The sequence below is a fragment of the Stegodyphus dumicola genome, chromosome 2, assembly GCF_044657685.1.
Source record: "Stegodyphus dumicola isolate Sdum_Otavi_A_Nest chromosome 2, ASM4465768v1".
Classification (NCBI taxonomy): domain Eukaryota; kingdom Metazoa; phylum Arthropoda; class Arachnida; order Araneae; family Eresidae; genus Stegodyphus; species Stegodyphus dumicola.
In genome coordinates this window covers 132,974,739-132,995,318 of record NC_140769.1, presented here as the reverse complement: position 1 = coordinate 132,995,318, position 20,580 = coordinate 132,974,739, and the positions used below count along the sequence as shown (strand labels likewise).

The 20,580-nt window shown below is 34.1% G+C and overlaps 1 protein-coding gene across 3 annotated transcripts in view; it reads left to right on the top strand.

Annotated features, from left to right (window-relative positions):
* Nucleotides 1–20,580, top strand: part of LOC118196210 (uncharacterized) — a 213,962-nt gene that overhangs the window by 78,521 nt on the left and 114,861 nt on the right. The gene's annotated exons all lie outside the window — the stretch shown is intronic.

The window sequence follows — 20,580 nt, the reverse complement described above, 5'->3', positions numbered from 1 at the left end:
CCTTAAAATTGTAACCCCTAAACTCGAAACTCATTCGAGTATTACTTGATAATGCGCTTTTCTTTATCGTGAAATCGTTAGTAGATAAGTAAACATTTAGTTATTAGAGAAGATAATTAAATTGTTTATACATTTAGAAATCGCAATACAGGTGAAAAATTATTAGGAGATACAAGAGTTCAATTGCAAAAGTTAATATAAATCCCTACACTCTTACAAAAGTCCCCACAGTGAGTGGGGTTTTACTTAATCTGAAACTGGTAATTAGCCCAACAACTCCAATAGATGTAAAGCGACTTATCTCTAGGTCTGAAGTAACCCATAGTCTTGAGGAGATATAAGTAACTTTTTATTTAAACTGAATTTAGAAAATAAACACATTCTCTTGTGCTAACAATATCAGCCACAGCTAGCTTTGCCACCTCTTGACTATCAAAATACGGGAGAGGAAAAACCATTTTCGGAAGAAAAAAAAAACTTTATCAGGTCGAAACTGAAAAAAACCTCTGCCTCCTTAATCTCGTTTACAAGTATTTTTTGAGCTGCGGGAGCAAGCACACTCTCGCAAATACTTGTACATTTTGTTCTACCATAAGAAATCGTTTTTGTCAAAGACGAATCAGGTAATAGAGTGCTATACAATTTGTGCAATCCTGGCTATTAAAGCTACGATGGTCATTAATTCTATGATAGACTGAAGTAATTTTAATTGCTTATATATTGTCCTGTTCTGAAGATTTCTTCACGAAAAAGTTCGAAACCGATTGCAACGAATCCCTATTTAACCCCTTGGATACGGATTTATTTGAGAAAATTTTTGCATGTGGAACGGATATAATTTTTGGTTGCGATTCATCAATAGCTACTTCACTTTAGGAGTATAAATATAACAAAATTTAGTATTTAGGTAATCCACTATATTTCTAATCTTTCTTATTCTGTCATCTTTATTTTCCTCTTCATTATCCGTAAAATGTAGAAAGCTTGAAATAACAAAAGCCTATCGTGTGCCATACTGCTGGCAAAAATTGGAGTGCTTATTGCATATCGTTTTGACCAATACATATGAATTTTTGGCTTCTTCATGTGCGACATCAAGATGCATAATGCAATATAAGCTTTCATTTCATCAGAACTTACAGGAAACCACCTTTTTTTTTACGCAATCTTCTTTTTGTATCCCTTGTCTGGCATACCTATTCGTCTCTTCTACTACAGTGTCCCAAAAATCTTCATTCAAGACTTCTTTCAAAACATCTAAAGGCGTAGGATTACTACCTAGTCTACGCAGGCTCAAAGGATTAATTCCAGATATTTCAGAAAAACTTTTTATATCGGCTACATTTTCTTCTTCTTCCCAAATCCATTCCTCTGATACTGCTTCACGAGAAGATTCACTATCACTGCTCGATAGACGTCTTCAGCGTCTTCGAAACCTTGATATTATATTACAATTGTAATCATTTTCTAGTTCAATATCGTCTTTATCACCTTCGCTTTGTATTTCATTGTAATTGTCAATTTCAGGATCACTAAACAATTCTTCTTTAGATTTCTCAAAGTCACTTTCGCTATCACTATCATAAAATACATTCCTTGTTTTTGACATAATGGGGCAGTGTGTCGCAAATAATGTTTACCGAATTACTGTAATTGCCTCTTCTATTATGACTGATACAAGCTACATTGAAATGAGCAGAATTGGGCATAACCTCAAATAACGTTTTAGACATGTCATCCGCTCCTAGGGAAAGCAAGTGAATGTCGTCTCTCAGACGTCAAATGTATACCCAAGAGTTTAATTTTTGGTTTGACGTCTTAGACACGTCAACCGATCCTAGGGGAAAAAAAGTGAATGACGTGTCTCAGACGTCAAATGTACCCAAGGGGTTAATATTAACGACTGGTGTTTCTTGCTTTAGGAATGTACAGTTAAAGCTCTAACATCCTTACATTCTCCGTTAAAGTTGTCTCTCTTTATAAGCTAATCAAATTGAGTTAACCACTTGTCTTGAAACGACGTCGAATATTTTGTCTTTCTTTGTGGCACTTGTTCACTTGCAGAACCAGTTTTTTTTTCACTGGACATTATTATGAAAGCATTTAAATAATTTCAAAATACGCACTTGTTTGTGGATAGCTAGCTAAATAAAAAATCTGATGTGTACACAACATGACTTCCTTGTACGGAATATTAAATTATACGCATTTTTTCTTGCATTTCATTTAAACGTATTGGATTGAATTAAATCTACTTCGCCGACAGCGCATAAACCACAGTTGAATAAATTTATTCTTTAAAATTCATTTTATTTGTTTATCACAGCGACATTTTGGCGCTAGGTTCACTTAACAGTATTATATTTCGTTCATATTATAACTAAGAATGCAAAAAATTTACATCATTTAAAGAAATATCTAATCGTTGCCACATGTTCTATTCAAATACTATAATAAAGCTAGAACAATGTATAAAAGAAATTAAGCAAAGAAAACAAAAAAGAAACCGTTTTTCACAGACGATTGAGTATTTCTCATGCAATTAATTCAGTTCTCACTTCGCGACAAAGCAAAAATACATAAAAACTCAAAATATCTGTATTAAAAATTACGAAGTAAATTTTAAACACTTATTTCCTCGAAAAAATTCCAGAAAGGATTAAGCATGATTAATTGGCAATAATAAATGAAGGCGTTATCTTTGTTGTTGCGAAGCTAAGTTTCTCTAGATTGGCAAAAAATCCACTATCCTGCTGTTTCAAATGTAAACGAGCAATGGCCGATATCAAGAAAAGTATTAGGCTTAGCGGCACTTAAACAACTTTAAAATTGTTGATAATTCTAAAATTTTGCATACAGATTTAATAAAGGCATAAAAACCTTAACCGGAAACCTTAACCAATTCAATCATTTTGAAAGCAAAAAGTGTACAATTTACAAACATATAAGAGTAAAGAAACTTAGATCACTGAGCCGGTAACAGAGTTGATATATATATAAATATGTTTGTATACGTTTGGTGCGGCCGATTGCAACCAAAATACGATCTACATGTTATAGCAGTCCTATATACAAAATTGCAACGTTCTGAGGCTACTCGTTTTTGAGTTATGGGAGATAGGTACGTACGTGCATACGTTCGTACAGACACCACGAAAAATTCTCTTCAGAATTAATTTTAAAGCAGTTTTATAATTTTTTTGAAGGAAAAGAGTATTTTATTCTGTCCTTACTTACAGGTATCACGCAAAAACATTGTTAAATTGCATTCGATACCGGTCAAAATGGATATTTTCGTTGAAATATGCTGCCTGAAACTTTTCGCGATTACAATACTTCCATTTTACTTCGTACAAGGAAGTAAAAATGGATTGAAAATGAGAGGGTGACGGGAGATGAGGGCGCGTGCGCTCGATACCCCGCCATGAAACTACTACTCATCCCGTAAGGCGCTTGCTCACCGCTCACCGTAGATCGCTGCTGCAAAGAATATGTACTGACATGACGTTCTTTGGCTGCTGTGCGCGGTCGTGTGATTTTCGATGCTCTCAACCATTTTGTCCGTGCGCATTGTGTCGTTATTTTCGAGAAACTTGATTTTCCGGGAGAGCGATATTTATTTTAAATTCCTTCCGGGAGCCGGGAGATTTTAATTTCCAATACTCAAGTCCGGGAGAGGTGGGAACCCTAGCCACAGCTCATGATGATGAAACTAAAAAGAACTGTCAAATTTAAGTTAAACGTGGAACAGTAGTCAAAGACTACACAGTTAAACATTTTTCTACGCTGGCTCAGTACTTTTACCGAAGCGTGAAAATCAAATTATCAGCAACGATATAACGACAGCCGAATAATCGTAACTATCAGACCTGGCAAGAAACTAACATGTAGGGTGCACGCGAAGCCAGAATATACACTCTGTGTTGAAATCCAAAAATCTGAGTTTAAATACTGGCTATTTAAACTAAACATTCTGGTGAAGAAAAGAAATTAGAAGTTATGCTAAAAATTCAAATCATAATAAATGTTAATTTGAATATTAAGTCTTATATGACAATTTTTAGAAATAATTTTAGAGGATGCGAAAAGATAAGCAATAATTTAACCTTTATGAAGACTTTGGTATTTTAGTTCAAGATCAAACAATTAATATTCATCCTAATGAAATGGTTGTGTATTTTTGGCGCCGACAGCCTTCGAACGCGGCAACGAATATAAACAAAAAAGCATTATTAATGAGCTCACTGAATGTCAAATAAACAACAACAACAAAAAAAAAAAAAAAAAAAAAAAAAAAAAAAAAAAAAAAAATAAGAGGTTATAAGGTATTTCTCTCACTTTCCTAGCGTGGTTTTGTGTTGTGATGGTCTGCACGCTGGGCCGGTATTCCAGAGGCCCGTAGTTCGATTTCCGGCGAAGGCGGTTGCTATTTTTCATCTTTTCTGCTTCCACAAAATACTTAATGTCTGTACAGTGGCGCCCGAACTAAAAGGGTGTTGGATGACGATTCTCCTCACCCAGGATTTGGCGATTGGATTCTCTAAAATCCCCAGTCTCCCTTTAAAAGGGGTAGTATGTAAGGTATTTCTCCCGCCTTCCTAGCGTGCCTTCGTGGTGTAGTGGTCAGTACCCTGGGCCGGTATTCCAGAGGTCCGTGGTTTGATTCCCGTCGAAGGCGATGCTACTGTTTTATCTTTCCTGCTTCTAAAAATATACCTAATGTCTCTACAAGGTTTTGGCATATTGATGACTTTGGTATTCAGTAGTTCATTGAACCATTCAGATGTTTCGAAGCAATTTGAAACAGAAGTAAGATTTAATGGTAAACGGTATAAACTTCGATTACATTTGAAGAGGAAGTACATTTAGAAAATAATTTTAATATTGCAAAAAAAGTTCTTTAAAGCAGATTACCATTTATAGAGGAACTACAGCTAGAAGGTAATTTTAACATGGCAAAAAACAGTTCCTTAAACTGAATAGTGTTAAACTACTCAGTAAGAAACAGACTTAAGAATAACGTATCTCTTTAGGAAGAATATAAAGGGGTTATAATGAACAGGTAGTTGAAGGCATTAAAGAGGAAATAAATTCTGAAACAGAAATATTTCAAAATAAATCGTATTATATGTTCCATCATCTTGTCAATAACAAAAATAGTGAAACTGCAAATTTAAAAGTAGCTTATGATGCTTCGGCCAAAGAGATAAACAGTTTTAATTTGAATGATAATTTTTCAAAAGGACCAGATTTGCGTTCTAACACTTTGACACAACTTTTAAATTTCAGAAAAAATAAAACTGCCGTCTTAGTAGTTTAGTTTAGTTTACGAGTATGCTGCAACCCTCCTGGCCGACAATAATCGGCCTCATGGTTAAAGCAGCACACCCGACGCAGACAAACAAACAAAATAATAATAATAAAATAAATAAATAAAAGATTAAAATATATAAAGTCCTATTCCTATAATCTTGTTTTCATTCACAATCCTCATAATTTCTGTTGCATAGCTATTCAAGAATTTCCTTTTTTAAATTATATTTTGTTCATTTATTTTTCCAAATCTCGTCCTCACACTCTCGGTCAGTTTACATTCTTCCATAAAATGAGCTGCATTTCCGTACTTCCCGCAAGCCAAGCATTGATCATTGCCTTGGAGATTAAAAAGTTTTAAATAGGCCGGGAATCTATCATGATCCGTGATAACTTGAATAGTATCTATATTATTAAATAGAACCATTTTTCTTTTTATGGTCAAAATCTTCAAGTAACCCTTATTTTTATTTGAACCGTTCCATTCCCGAGACCATTTCTCAATTATACTTGCTTTCATTTTTCTCAGAGTAATTCTTCTGGAATCATTAATAGCGTCATAAATATCACCTTCTCCCAGGGCAGCCTCTTTAGCTAGCATATCCGCCCTTTCATTCCCGACAGCACCAATATGTGCCTTGACCCAATGAAAATATATACCATTTTTCTCTCTTATTTTGTTATAAATGTTTTTTATATACAAAAGAAGTCTATTGCTTGGTTCCGTCGTATTTGGTATCGAAATGGCTTTTTTTACGAATTTTCGTAGCGGAAGCCGGTCGAGATTATCAGAGGATGCTACTGGTTTCATGAATTTACATCCGCGGAACTAAAAATTTACCGGATTACAAGAATCTTATTTGGAGTTCCACGTAGCCCTTTCCCCATAGAAACGACAATAAAATACCAAACAAATAAATACAAGGACTCGAAGAAAGAAGCATACAGGAGTTTGGAATTATTGTTTATATGTTGATGAACTGTTGGCGGGAAGAAATTCTGTACCTGAACCTCGAAACTGGTCTACAGATGCAAAATTCATTTTATCAGAAGCATCTATGCATCTGGAAAAAAAATAACGAACTAATACAGAAAGGCTTTTGAAAATTTGAAAGGATTCCAAAATTAATTCAATAAAAGATAACGAACTAGTTCAAAAAGACTTTTGAAAATTTAAAAGATTTCAAATCTAATTCAATAAAAAAATAACGAAGTAATTCATAAAGACTTTTGAAAATTTGATTGGATTTCAAAATTAATTCAATCCGAATGAAGATTCTATTTTTCTCAGGACTTTCTCAGGAAAGACTTTTGAAAATTTAAAAGATTTCAAATCTAATTCAATAAAAAAATAACGAAGTAATTCATAAAGACTTTTGAAAATTTGATTGGATTTCAAAATTAATTCAATCCGAATGAAGATTCTATTTCAAGAATTATGGGAGAGAGATGCAGGATGGAATGAAGAGCTAAATGGGGATTTCAAAATTAAATGATAGAATTGGTGTGGGGACGTTTTCTAAATAGGAAACTTTTTCAGTACCTAGAGGTAATTTCAAAACAATCTTACCGAATTCAAATAACACATTTTTACTGATGTCGACGCTAATGAATTAGCATACGGAGCTGTCGCACATTCCTACTACAAAACAAAGCATAACTTTGTCACGTATAAGAGTTGATGGCAACATTGTAGAGACATTAGATTTTATTTGGAAGAGGGCAAGATGAAAAATTAGCAACGCCTTCGACGGGAATCGAACCACAGACCTCTTAAATACCGGCTCAGTGTGCTGACCACTACACCACGAAGGCACGCTAGGAAAGCGAGAGAAATACCATATATACTCCCCTTTTTAAACGGCGACTGGGGTTTTTAGGGGACCCAATTGCCAAATCCTGGGTGTGGAGAAACCTCATGGAACACTTTTTTAGTTTGGGCGCCACCGTAGAGATATTACGATTTATTTGGAAGCAGGCAAGATGAAAAATTAGCAACGCCTTCGCCGGGAATCGAACCACGGACCTCTGAAATACCGGCTGAGTGTGCTGACCACTACACCACGAAGACACGCTAGGAAAGCGGGAGAAATACCTTATAACATTGATTCTAGCAAGAATACTCAACTTTTTAAAACCCATTTTTCAAACGAGGGATAATTACTTCTTGTGAAACGACTCAACAGTAGCTCTCTGCTGGATCCGTGGAAATGCCAAACATTGGTAGCCTTTCGTTGCGTACAGAGTTAGTGAAACTCGAGAAATATCCTATCCCAGAAGTTTGCAGGAGTTGAGCGGATGTGATATCAAGAAATTGTAGAGCAACAAATTATATAAACGATGAAAACGTGTTTAGAGGCGCCAACTGGTTACAACAGACTTTAGAAAATGTCCTCCCTGTAACTTTGAAATTGATCCTTTGACTATAGAGAAAGATTATTCATCAAAATTTAAAATGTTAGTGGAAGCGACATTTGGCTAAAATAATAAAAAAAAGGAAAATTACCTCCAAGATGTGAATAAGTGTAGTTCAGTTTCAAAGCTCTACAGATTAACAGCCTATTTTAGAGGATTCATATTTAACAGAAACAAGAAAGACAGAGTTTAATCTGAATTAACTGCAAGTGACATTTGCGACACGGAAACCTGTTGGATCCAGAAAATACAGGAAGAAAATTTTCCGAAAGAATTTGCCCACAATATACCGATCACTGAAATTGTCCTTCAGTTGTTTATATTTTGTTTATTTTTAACTACTATTTCAGTTGATATTATTTTCATATTTGTGTTATGTTAAAAAGTGTATGGTTATTAAATCGCCCGAAACAACAATTTTAGCTAGTTTGTTCAGCAAATTAGTGAACCCTTTGCTTAGTGGTGAAGAAGCTCAGTGTAAAATACATGAAAATCCTATTTGAAACAAAATCTAATCAATGGGAATTATAGTTTCTCTAAAGTCTTATAAATAATATCCAAAGTTTTTAATTGGATAGAAAGACAACCGAAGAATGTGTTTTTTAGATATTCAATACATGTTTAAAATTCTCAAAAGGAATCTAAACTAAAAGATGATTGTGAAGATAGAAATTGACAGCTTTGAAGAATGAATAAAAGAGTTTAGGGGATGCACATTGATCTCAAAACAGACTTTACAAATCAAAACTGTCCAAAGCAATGAAGAGACGATTGGCATTATAACAGGCAGGTTAGTCAGAATCTCATAACAGAAAATCAAAGGAAAATGAAAGAAATGGGCTCAAAATACTTATCAATGACTTGTCAAAAATGTCATACAATACTTTTCAAAAGACATGTAAAGCAGATTTAATATTCTCGGCAAAATTATTTCGGACTTGTAAACGACGCAAGGATACTAAAGGGGACTTTATAAATTAAAAATTGCTTTTAAAAGAGCTATTTCCTTGAAGATTGCATTAAAACTTATTATTTAACTATTTTTCCAAACCAGACATAAAGAAATTATGTGAAATTTCTGTAACTTTTTGTCCAATATGACAGATCACTTAAACGTTTTGCTAAAAAAATTTTGTGACATTAAATGTGAATATTTTCTTGCATGCGTACGGTTTCGTAATACAGGGTGTCCATAATTAAACTTGAAATTTGCGAGCAGTATGTAGCAAAATCTATACAGCGGAATTGCATGAAAATTGGGTAATATCAGAATGAAATGATGAGAATTTTATCGAGGGGGGGGGAACAATGAGTTTCAAACACCACCCTAGGTTGTGTATCATAGCTTTATTGAGAACATATAAATAATCTACAAAAGTGATATGATGTCCACCATTGTCTGACACCATCTGGAAGCATAAAATCGTTTGTTCGACTGTTGAAAGCAGCATGAACTGGGGAATGTTACGCATATGGCATTCTGTGCTTTCTTTAATGTAGAATAGAGATGGGATGGGATCACGATAGACCTTGGCCTTGAGGTATCCCCACAGCTGAAAGTCGCAAGGATTCAAGTCAAAGGGATCTAGGAAGAGAAGCTGTAGGAAGTTGCTGGTTGATGATTCTGTCTTCACCGAAATGGCGGCGGAGCACTTATTTTACACAACGGGCGATGTGAGGAGGAGCACTATCCTGCATAAACACTGTGGTTGTATCACATCGCCTTGCCTGAAGAGCCAGAATAACGGATTGCTCTAATAATGAAGCGTACCGTTGACCAGTGACGGTGCATGTCACAGGACCTGCGGCGAAAAAAAAAGGAACTGCAATGAAGGTTGCAGTAAAACCGCACCAAACCATTACATGCGAAGAGTGTAGGAATTGATCTGGGTTTGTGGCAGCCCAAATACGACAATTGTGCGTGTTAACCGTACCTTCCATATGAAAGTAGGCCTCGTCGGTTCACAAAATGTTCCATGGACATTCATCCTGGAGCCCAACTCGCGTACGAAATCGCAACGCAAAGGTTTGTCTATTATCCAGATCAGCTGGTAAGGGCTGCTGCACTAGCGACAGTTTATAGGAATAGTAGCGTAAGACCTTTTGAAGAATCTTATGAACCGTGAAACGAGGTTGGTCAACAGATGCTGCAAAACGTCGAACACTAGTGCTGCTGATGGTTTGTAATCTGTCTTCCTCCACTTGCGTGCTACAACACACTTTCATCCCCTTCCTGGCTGAATGTTCCCGTTGCTTCAAATTTCCTAATTATGTCGGTTAGTCCTTGACTAATGATTGGCGCTTCCAAAAACCGAAACTTCCGCAAATCTTCCGTATCAGAGTCTCCGTTTTGGTAAAATAATTTCACCAGTAAAGCCCGCTCCTGGAGATTCAACGTCCTCTTCTTCGACTTGCAAACGAGTATGACTGCGATTCGCCTCTCGTATCTTTATAGGGTTGTTGTGCGCGCATAGGATTACTATGGTTACGACATTTGCATATGCCAATAGTTCACATTGAAAAACGACATATAGTGGTGGTTTTTTAAACTCATTGTTTTTTCTCCTCGATAAAATTCCCATTATTTCATTCTGCCATTACTCAATTTTCATGCAATTCTGCTGTTTTTGCTACAGACTGCTCGCAAATTTCAAGTTTAAGTATGGACACCTTGTAGATTGAATGCACACAGGCCCGATGGTAGAGTAATAAAATTTATTTTATCAAAATAAACGCCTCAGAGTTCTGGAATTTTCCTCAGAAATATTCGTACCAGGTATCACAGAATCACACAGTACAATCAGTATTTACGTTTCAAACTACTAAGAAAGTTAAACACAACGCAATGCGAAGCGAATCTAAAAAGAAAGCTAATTCGGAAATATCTGCTCTATACTAAAAATCTCACACTATGCTAACAAGTCGCAGCAATAAAAGTAACAACTAAGAACAGATGCTCTCTGCCGTCTTATATAGTTTTCAACCGGCCGCCGAGATATTTCAAGTACTTTCTGCTTCTCGAAATCACTGGAAAGCAATATGGCGGTCAAATTACGGTTGTAGCTAACATAGTGGTCAATTACATTTGTTCAATTACAATAGGTATTACGGTGATAAGAGACCGGACAAATGGTCGCCAAATTTGACGTTTGGGCAACCTAATAAGTTGCCAAAACCGTTGTGAGCAATGCGATTCTCGCCAAACTACCGAGGTACCCATAAATGTTAAATGGACCTATCTCCTGTATTCTTGCTTTTCCGGCATAGCTTCTCTATTAAGATTTCTTGTGTTGGATTACACAGAAAAATACAACAATTTCACATATAATTGCCCTAAAATCATCTGTCTATGTACAAAATTTCTAACAATATAACAAACTAAAGTCCTTAGTTGGAGATGTGAAGAAACAATTTATCTTGTTTTTTACGTATGAAATTTCTTGATAATTTTATTTTCGTTTTCAGTAAAATATTATACATTTTTATAACAGCGTATTAGATGGGACCTAATGGATTACCTAATGGAAGATATAAAATTCGTGGATTTCTTACTAAAATGCAATCTAAAAATTTATGAACAATAAATGTCAGAAGATTTTAATTCTAGATTCCTATCGTTTGCTACGTGAAGTATCAATTCTATGCAAATCTGGTTTGCTTTGAAAATTCACTTTCATCTGCAAAAGAATTCATTAATTACCTTTGATGCTATTTGAGCTCCTCAAAATGTTACAATTAATTTGGAGTAGTGAATGGATATTTTTAGAATCGATAAGAAACCTTTTAGAGTACCTTATTCTTTATTTATTAACCAGTACATGAATCATAGACTTTTTAACGAAATAATCACAATATAAGGTAAAATTTTACAAAGCTCAGGAACTGCCTATCCATTATCGTATCAGCACTTTAGAATTTGACGATTTGGGGGTTTAAATAACCCTAGGTATTCAAAGCACTGGAAAGGTCACCTGACTTATAAATTAAAAAAAAAGAAAGGCCCAGATGCTAAAAGTGCTTACAAGAACATCCATCGAATTTTCATGGGTGGGAAGACCTCCCCTAGATTTCTTCCTAAGAAAGTGTGACTAAAATAATTCAGAACTCGATCATTGTAAAAACCCACAGAAATTCATGAATTTTCTGCCTTTAGTACTCTAAAACTGGTTAAATATAATATTGAAGATACGCTCCCTCTAGCGAAACACATTCTTATTGACACTGGCGTTTTCTTTTTCTCAGCAAGTTTATCAAAACTGTTGACAGGTGCTGAAGGTATCTGTAGCTATTTGATAAGATTGTAGCGAAACTGAAATCGCGAACTTGGTTTCTTATTATAAAAAAATTCGTAATTATTTCTTTATTTATAGACTGATAAATTGTTTATCACCCTTTTTCGTCTAGAATATTGCGTTCAAATCCCCTGACCTACGCTGGTCTCTATTAACCACGCCTTGGAACTCATGATACCAGCTTTCATGCTACTACACACTAAAATTTGTGCAACTTTTAATTAGTAAATACGCTACATTCTTCAATTTTGTTATGCATTAATTCTTTAGTGTTCAAGTTCAGCACTTAAGACTGTTATGAAAATCCGTTTTGAATTAATTCAACTCTAACCTCCCGACTGTCTATTGAATAATTACGTGATATTTTATCCCTTACCATCAGTGTTCGATGATATCCTTGTCGAGATTGTAAAGACAACCCAGGTTCTAGCTGATATTTGATGATTTTCTTAGAAATCACCCCTACGCAGCCAGCCCAGCATATAATATGTGTTCCTTTTTCTCTCAGATGTTGTACATGATTAGTTGAGGTATCTGGAAACAGTTATTTAATTAAAAGCAGAACGGCAGATAAAAACGTAAGTATAAAAGCATCATAATGACTTATCTTACTGTCTCTCAGTAGCACCAGGCCAAGTGCACTACTTTTATCTTGGTCCAGAGGCAAATGTTACGGCCTGTAGTAGGTTTAAGCTTGGGCATCTTACAGATAGAAGTGTAAATTTCGCAGCTTCGTAGAAATCTTGAAGGAGACTCTTCTTCAATACTGAAAGAGGGAAGAAAATGGGAGAAGAGAATATCCCACCGCTATTCTCTAGCTGTCAAAGTTCTCAAGAAGACATTCAGTCATTAGACTTATCAATACAAGAGACTTGAAAAATGAGTAATGCCCTCGCCCGGATTCGAACTCCGGTCTTTCCGATTACACGTCCAACCTGCTCCTAGTCACACGAAGTCACACGAAAAGGAGAGAGAAAATACCTTATACCTGTAAAATTAAGAAAGGAACTACCTTGTGTTTGGCGTAGATTTATTCAACATCTCAATCGATTTCGAAGGCAAACAGGTACAGATCTCTCTTCATCAGGTGGAAAGTCACTGTATGTAATAACGCTTTTTGCAAAATATTAAGAATTTCAGGTAAAATGATTTTTTTTTAAACTTTGCATTGAACAACGCAGTTCTATAATATTCAAGGTAAATGAAATATCGCATGCATGGTAAATTTTAAATCACGTTGATTTAGCACGCACGTTGATCTTATCGCAAAGTGAAAGCTATAAACTGGAAGAGGTTTTTCTTTGTGTTATTTGGAAAAAAATTACCTTACTTTGTCATTTCGTTTGTAATTTTTTACACGTAATGAATGAAACGGAGTTTTAAAAATGCTTTACAAACTGAATAAAAGTATAATGGGTTAACAGATGTTCTGGCATTAGTAGTGGCTAATGTCTGTGGACGGTTACAGCCCACCAATGGAAAAAGAATATTTTCCATTTGGAGTTATTATTATTCATAAGTTGGTTCTATTACGAAAACGTGGCAAATTCAGTTGAAAACATAGCATTCTTTTAAAAAAATGTTCAAAATAAATCAATAAAAAATTAATGAGAAAAGAACGCTCTTTCGTCCATTGAAAGAAAAAAAATCCTCTTTTGTTGAGAAGTAATTAATTTAGAACCTTAAATTCATTAGCGGAATAAATATTTTTGTTCAAAATTGTAATTTAAAATGTAGATGGCTGACGTTAATTAATACAGTAGTGAAGTATAAAATTATGAAAAAGTTGGAAATACAGATTCATTCAATTTTACTTTTAATACGCCAAATTGATTCCGAATTAATGCGTATATGTATATTAAGAATTTCAAGCGCAAAATATTAGTGTGCAGCTAGAATATAGTGTAATTACAGACTCATTTCTTTGGAATATACACAACTGATCTTTTAATTTGATATATACAGTTAAGCCTTAACCAGATTTTTAAATTGCGTTCTCCATAATATGGAAATTCGACTTTTGAATAATAAATATACTGGAAATATTTTTTGGGTATATGTAACAGTTTGGAGAACATTACAGAAGCATTAATACAGTTTAGAAAATTATGAAAAAATGGATATGTCAAGAAGAATAAATTATGTGCATCATGTACATTATATACTAGTTACTACATGCACTATATGAATTATTAAATAGTCTACTTTATCATTTTAGCCCACATGCGTCCGAACGATAAAATCGAGGTTCGAATCCCGCGAACAAGCAGGCTCCATAAGCGGTTTCATGTTTTTCATCCTATGTAACATACATACGAGCCAATTTTCCTTAGAACGTCCTCCACAAAGACATCCCGTCTCTTAGGCAGATGTCCCTCGAAGCTTTGCCACAATAAAAGAAACCTAAAAAAACTATCATCATTTTAATTTCGTATTGTAATAAATTTAGAAGAATTGTTTTACTATTGTAAAATAAAGCAAATTCTTTCATTTAGCGCTGTTAAATACAGAAACTGGTTGGTCAAAATTTTCATTTTATTCCTTTTGTTGCTATTTTTATTTTATTACAATTATTAATAGAAAACTGCAGCGTGTTGCAGAAAAACGTGAAAAACCATAATTATGAACCAAAGTCTATGTATCTTATACATAGTAGGCTTAGTCAAGTAACTATTTTAAATCAATTTGCTCTTCTTAGTGATTTTCTGAGCAACCTTTATTCCCTTTAATTAATCTTGTTGTAAGAAAAACATTAATCTCTAAATGATATATTTAACATTCAAAATATATATCGAGAAACATTTTTATTATCGCCATAGCTTCCTCATAACTGTACTCTGTAAAAATGTAAATTTTGAATAATTTAGATTTACTCGAGGACTTTACAAAGTATAGCTCTGGGCAGCCTTAAATTTGTTATTTTAGAGAAACATTTGCGATTTAATTAATTACAAAGAAAAACTGTAAAAGGTTGTAGAGACTTCAGATTTTTTTTTTTTTTTAAATGAGCAATACCCTCACTGGGACTTAAAAAACGGATCTCTCGAATACGCGCATACTCACCATTACACCACGAAGACATGCAAAGAAGACGGGAGAAATCACTTATGCATGCAGTTATATATTCAGACATATATATTGTAGACATATATACTTACATTGCACTGTGATAACACTTGCATTTCAATAGATGTACTTGGCTGTAAGATCATAGTTAGGGCACATTATGATTACATTTGAGTACTGACAGATACTGGGCTACAAGAATACATGCGATGTGTACTTGGTCAATACATAATGTTTTTAATGTACTCAGTCATTTACACATAAAGATTATTCTTACAGTACACCCATTCATAAAATTTATTACAATGAACCTATTTAGAGAATTGTAATCAGACTTAACTATGTTGGCATTATTTTTTACTATGTACTAGGTATGACTAGTCTTTTAACCTGCAATCTTACGGCAAATCAGGGATTATTATAACCATTCATACTACAAAAACATCATACCGTACTCGTACCCTGAGAGAAGATTTTCAGGCTACACCAGCAAGTATCTTTATTTAAACTAAAAATTATTTCAAAACAATGCCCACCAGCAGCCGAGCGGTAAAGTCGCTGAACACTGGTAGTTCGGTCCGAGGTTCGAATCTCGCGAACGGGCTGGCTGCATGAGTGTTTTCGCGGTTTTCCCCATGTGTAACGTGTATACGAGCCAGTTTCCCTTAGAAAGTCCTCCACGAAGGCATCCCTCACCTTAGGCAGATAGCCCTAGTGAGCTTAGCCATAATTAAATACACCATATTTCAAAACAAAATTTCTTCTATTACAATCATCTTGACATACATAATATATAATACATAAATTTCATTTCTACGATAACTACAATATATACAGTATATGCATAGCAAATTAAATATACAATAGATTATTTGTACAAATTATTTAATTAATTTAAACAATAGGCATTTTTACAGAGACCGTATAAACATATCTTCTTCAGAATCAGTTATAATTTTTATCATTTCTATAAAACCTTTTTTTTGACTTTTCGTCTTTAAATATTTTCACAATAACAGATTCATATTATAATTTATTTAAACTAAAAATTATTACAAAATAAAATTTCTTCTATTACAATCATCTTGATTCCATAAACATAATACATAAATAAATAACAATACAATAAAATCCAATCTATGGATAAGTACAATATATACAGTATATACATAATAAATTAAATATATAATAGATTATTTGTACAAATTATTTCATTAATTTAAACAATAGGTATTTTTACAGAGACCGTTAACCTCTTCTTCAGAATTAGTCATAGGAATAATTTTCATTATTCCTATAAAACCTTTTTTTGACTTTTCGTCTTAAATATTTTCACAATATCAGATTCATAACAAAATCTTGGTAGAAACTTAAACCATTTGTTTTTAAACAAATCACAATTTATAACATGTTCAACATTAGCATCTTGTTCACCGTATTTGCATTTCATATATTTTATATTACACCTGTTGTAATATGCACGTAAATGAGCGTGAGCATGAGCATGAGCGTTTGTGGTACATTGGATTACATTAGATTCATTAGCAATATGTTAGGTACACACATTAGAACCCTTGCAATACATTATTGCTGTTCATTAATTCGTTATGATGAAATATATGATGTAGTGAATTTATGTTTGAGACGAGAGATATTAGAATGATAGCACGTATGGAAATTATACTTGTACGTAGTGAATACAGGAGGGTTATACGAGATACTCTGGAATATTTACATTTGTATTATACCTGAGATGCATTTGTTCATTAAAGATACATTCGTAATACGTTAGGATTACATTTGTCCTTAATTCATGAGGATTGTACTTGCGGTGCAATAAAATTTCAGTTGCTTTTTAGGGGACATCAGGGTTCTAGAGCGCATTAGAAAGCCTTGCAGTTGATCATTACTGAAGGATAACACTCTTTACTTTTCTATATATACTAGGAATATACTTGTAATACTTAAGAATACATCTGATATTGCACTTGTGTTTATTTGATGCTGCTGATAATCTGTACAAAAATTACTTGATGTTAGCTCACTTATTTACTTGTTGGTCTGTGCTTGTACATTCGATGTTACTAAGAATTGCCAGATTTGCAGATGTCACTTGATGTTGCTGGTAAATGACTAGAATAGAACATATTTTAGTGATATTTCCCGCAGGCAGAGTAATGTTACATTGTACAATTTGTAACACTAGTAATGTCAAGAAAATAGTCATATTTAAGAGATGTTGTTTCAGTGCTGGAGTTTCAAGAATGTTATAAGGTATTTTCTCTCTCTTTTCCGCATGCCTTCATGGTGTAACGGTAGCACACTCCGCGCGTATTCTACAGGTCCAGAGTTCCAGTCTCGGCAGATGTTATATCTGAAAAAAAATTTATGTTTTTATTTTAACTATTTTAACTTTGCTGCAAGGTGCCGGACAAAATTAACTAAAAAAATAATCAAATATCAAATAATTCAAAACAAATCTAATTCATAATATATCAAAAGATGAATCGAATAAACAATCGTATATCATATCTATCAATCAAGCAATCAATCGTATAGTGGTAGTACAATTTTAAAAAAAATCCTAAATGAATTAAACACTGAACTGAACCAGAAGTTGAAACAAACGGAGAACACCCCCAGGAACGGAAAAGAGAAACTGACCAAAAAAAAAAAAATAAGCCGAAAGAATCTAGTGTGCACCTAGAAGCAAAAAGGGAAAAAATAATTTAGACAACCTTACTGTAAACTAGGAAATTAAAATTCGGACCAGCCGAAAAAATCCTTAAACGCAAACACTATTGTGTCAAGAACTCGAAACCGAAACTAAAAGAAATTCACACAAATGCAGAAAACTCCTAGACCAAACCAGTTGTAAAATACTGAGGAAAAACCGTTAACTATCTTTTCAAGAAAACAAAACTAACTTTTCAAAAAAAATTGGAAATCAAATTCATAAGCAAGTTAAGATCAACCCCCCTCCCAAAAAAAAAAAACCCCGTATCCAGCGTTGTCGTTTGTCGCATCGTTGTAAACATGACGGAAACATTTCAAATGTTAACCGAGGCTTATGGCTTTTTCCCATGCACGTGTATTTAAATAGGATAAGGCGTTTTTAGGAGGAAGGGACAGTGTGGTAGATGATGAACGTCAAGACATGAAAATTCAAGGCAATGTTAATTGCCTTCTTCAAGAGATTAATGGAATTCCAATGATTGAGTGGGTTCCCAGTGGTCAACAATACTACACTGAAGTAGTAAAAAGACTTTGTGAAAAATTAGGAAAAAAGGCCATAGTTGGGGAGTGATACATGGCTGTTGCACCAAGACAATGCACCCGCTCACACGGCATTATCTGTCAAGCAGTTTCGGACCAGCAAAAAAATTACCGTGTTGGGGCATCCACCTGATTGTCGCACATCGTTGTTGTCTAACGTATCGTGCGGATGCACATGAGCCAATTTTATAACTCAGGGTACCTGACGTGGCTGTATGATCCGAGAGGCTGTATAATTTGAGTCTGTCCTGTACGGCGTTACTGTCGCGGGGCCGCTGAGATCCTGCATGGCGTTCAGGATGGACCTCGTGAATCCATCGATTCCATATTCGCCTAAGAGTCATGGATTTGAGAACAGCACAAGTCATTCACGTCGGGCAACTATACATCAGAGTACGTAGGCCATAATTTTACTGCTGACAAATTCCGACACCCACAAGTAGTAGTACGTCCTTATACGAGACATAAAACAGCCTTTAGACAAAGAAACCGACGTTTCAAATCTCATTGGGAAATGAGACACTCGCTGTACAATCTTCCCATATATACACAGTGTAGATAGCGTTACTCATACCTGCTTTGTGCGCATGAGTTGGAATGTTAGTCATAAGCCTATTCCAGGCTGTAATACCTTTCATGAAAATTTGACATTTGTTGCATGTCGCCTTCACGGCGTGGTTGCGCAGGCTGTGATTAAAAATATATTTATCACTAGAAAAGAAACCTAACTAAACTTGATTTGAGGAAATACACTTCTCATCCCTCCAAAAAATGCCAAGTTGTACGGTTTAGCGGGAAAATGTCGAATTAAGTTTGCTGATTTTGGTAACTATCTATGGCGGCTACTTCATTATGGAAGTAGTAGATTTATTTAGTTTTGATACGATTAATGTTTAAAATGAAATGAAATGAAAAACTGGTGATATATATTTTGACTGAAATTAATGCATGCATGTAAAAAACTACTGAGAAATTTGGATGGTCCACTTTCAAGGAGCATATACTGTACTAAGTAGCGCATTTTAGCTCGTTTTTGTATTGATTTATTATTTCTTGAAAATGCAGAGACGAAAATTATGCATTACATACTGCTTCTGAGAGTAAGACGTAAAAGAAAGCATCACACATTGCTGAATGTGCTGTATTGCTTCTAGAGGCGATTATATTCCATATTGAAGGTACTTTTACTATAACAAACGGACACCTTCGATTTGTTCATTTTATACATGTGCTAATTTCTATACTACCATAATTGTCTGGTAATTTCTTTTTATGTTATTTGATACCTTACTATGTGTTGTATATTGTGGGTAAGTTTCATAAAATTCTACATGCAACTTTTTCAGTAATCGTGATTTTTGTGATTTTTCCTTAATTTATGATAAACAGTGTATTACAGATATAAAGAATAAGTAACTGATTAAAGTCTGGAGAATAATCTTTCGGTGTAAGCAAAACAAATACAAATGTTTATTGAAGTCTTTCAGTAAGAAAGTTTCTTAAATATTTCATGAAAATTCTATTGAATCAATAAAGTTTTGTCTTTTAAACATCTTTCCTAGTATATTAATGAAGGATGCAAATCTTTATTCTACGAAGAAACTCTAATGGAAGCCTGTCTGTTGTTGACAGGTAACTAAGAAAGTAGAGGGTGAAGACAAGTTTCAAGATGCTACCTGAGCTTTTCGTAGGAGAAAAGTAAAAATATTAAAAATCTTTGTTGGTGAAGTTTTAATAGTGGAAAAACGTCCAGTTTTTAAATGCTCTAATGAACACTAATATAATTTTTAACGAGAGTTATTTAATTACAAAGCATTTATCTCATTATATTAGCTTCAATATTTATAACATACATATATTACTTTATGCAGATGAGTTATAAAAGCAGCCCTAGTTTAATCCCAGCTACGCGTTGATTTTAAATACATGGGTTCTTACATTTTTAGTTAAAAGCTGTTATCAATATTACTTTCTCCGGGTAAAGGTTGAATATAATAGTTTTAATTTATAATAAAAAAAAGGCATATCTAGTTTAATATTTTTATTTTATTGTATATAATAGTTTAATGGTAGATATGCATTTACCGGCGCGTAGGTCTGCTTACTACAGTGAATATGCAAAAAATTTCTTTCAGCAGCTCATATACTGTTCTACTATTTTTGAATACACTTCAAACATATATTTCTTAAAATCATTTTCTTTGTATGTTTACAAAAA